Source organism: Hydra vulgaris, chromosome 01, assembly GCF_038396675.1.
Source record: "Hydra vulgaris chromosome 01, alternate assembly HydraT2T_AEP".
Taxonomy (NCBI): Eukaryota; Metazoa; Cnidaria; class Hydrozoa; order Anthoathecata; family Hydridae; genus Hydra; species Hydra vulgaris.
Window position 1 is genome coordinate 66,072,874 of NC_088920.1, and position 2,435 is coordinate 66,075,308.

Consider the following 2,435-nt stretch of genomic DNA (forward strand, 5'->3'; position numbering starts at 1 on the left):
GTATATATATATATATATATGTATACATGTATATATATATATACATATATATACATGTATATATATATATATATATGTATATATATATATATATAAATATATATATATATATATATATATATATATATATATATGTATACATGTATATATATGTATATATATATATATATATATATATATATATATATATATATATATATATATATATATATATATATATATATATATATATATATATATCAAAGGTGGGCACTTCCGATAAAAGTTCCGATAATCGATAATCGATAATTATCGGATTAAGAAAAAATTATCGATTATCGGACCGGCAAAGTTGAACTTCCGATAAAACGATAATTATCGGATCAAAGAAAAATTATCGTAATAAAATTTTTTTTTAAACTATCGGACTAAATTATCGGACCGACTCAAAACTATCGAACTAAATTATCGGACAGACTCAAAACTATCTGACTTCTATTTTTTTAAATGTTCATATATTTAATATTTTGAATTTCAAAATTGGAGTATTTTTCACGAAAAAGACGACATTTAGACAGCCTTCCGCGGCATTCTTGGACAGGTGGCGCGTAATTTGAACAATTTATAATAGTAACTCCGCTCTCGCTGGGTCCTTGCTGCATTCATTTCATCGTTCTGAGTATCACCAGAAGAGTCTGAGTGTCTCTGTGCTTTTAACAGCAGTTAAGTCTGTTAAGTTAAGTTTTTTTTTTTTTTTTCAGTCAAGTTTTTTTTCACCGCAATTTTCACCGCGAACGGACGTGTTTTTAAGAACGTTTTAAAAAACTTATAATAATGGCGAAAAACTTTACACCAGCACAACTTAAAGAAATCCTTGAAAATCATGAGAATTCTATGATGAAAATTTTTAATGATCGGATAGAAAAAATGGAAATTAAATTTAATAACTTAAAAGATGAAAACTTTACGTTAAAAAAAGAATTATCTGAGGTACAGAAAGCTGTTGAATTTATAAGCAAAAGCTATGATAAAATAATAATTGAACTTACAGAATTGAAAAAAACAGAGTCGAAAAAATCACCAGATATAAGTAATATTGAAAATGGAAACAATAACATTGAAGAGAAAATAGCTGAACTAGAAGACAGAAGCCGTAGAAACAGCTTGAGATTTGTTGGGGTTGAAGATAAAGCTAATGAAACTTGGGAAGAAAGTGAACAAAAAATCAAAGAATTCCTCAATACGAAGCTTCATATACAAGAAAATATTTTAATAGATAGAGCCCATCGAGTTGGAAAAGAAACAGGAAAAAACAGATCAATAGTTGTTCGATTTCAAAACTACAAAGACAAAGCCCTAGTGTTAAACAAATATACGACGATGAAGCTTTGGAACGAGCGGTTGTACGTTAACGAAGACTTTAGCGATTTTACAATAAATTTACGAAGAAAGCTTTTCAAAGAAGCGAAGGAATTGCGAGCGAAAGGTAAGTTTGCTAAAGTAACTTACAATAAATTAATTACTCGTGACCTATAATTATAAAGGAATTCTTTTAATATTCTATAATCAAATTTAAAAACAAAAATGGATGACTACGAATCCTTTACTTTTAATTTTCATGATAAATACTTAAAATCAGATCTTAATTCAGATCCAGATGTCAACTTTTTTAATGATGTGAACACGCGTTGTTATTATATTTATCCCAATAAGTTAAAAAAATTTCTTAATAAAAACGGCACTGAAAATCAAAAAATCAGAATCCTTCACATTAATATTAGAAGTCTGAATAAAAATTTTGAAAAGTTTTGTGATTTTTTAGATGAAACTGAAAATATTTTTAATATAATTTGCTTAACAGAAACATGGATTTCTTCGAATTTAAAAATAATTCCATTTTCCATCTTCCAGGTTTTGAAACAATTTTGTTAGAAAGACAAACAAATAAACGGGGTGGAGGAGTTCTGATTTACGTTAAGGAACACATTGTATATCATATTAGGAATGATATGTGCGTTTCTGACGGTGATAAAGAAATCGTAACTATTGAAATTTTAAACAATAAAAAAAAAAGTATTCTATTAAGCTGCTGTTATAGACCACCAGATGGTGCGTCTGAAAATCTTAGTTTCTTTTTACAGCGTAATATCATTCACAAAGGTAGCAAAGAAAACAAAATTACTTTTATAATTGGAGATTTCAACATGAACTGTCTAATTATAGTAAAGATAAAAAAGTAAAAAGTTTTTATGATGAAATATTTATGGCAGGAGCTCTTCCTTTAATTAATCGCCCTACTAGAATAACCAAAACTTCAACGACGTTGATTGACAATATTTTTACAACAGATATTTATAATAAGAAATTACAAAAAGGAATTATAAAAACCGACATATCCGATCATTTCCCCATTTTTCTTACAATTCATACTGTATCCTCTAATAACCCCGAAAGAC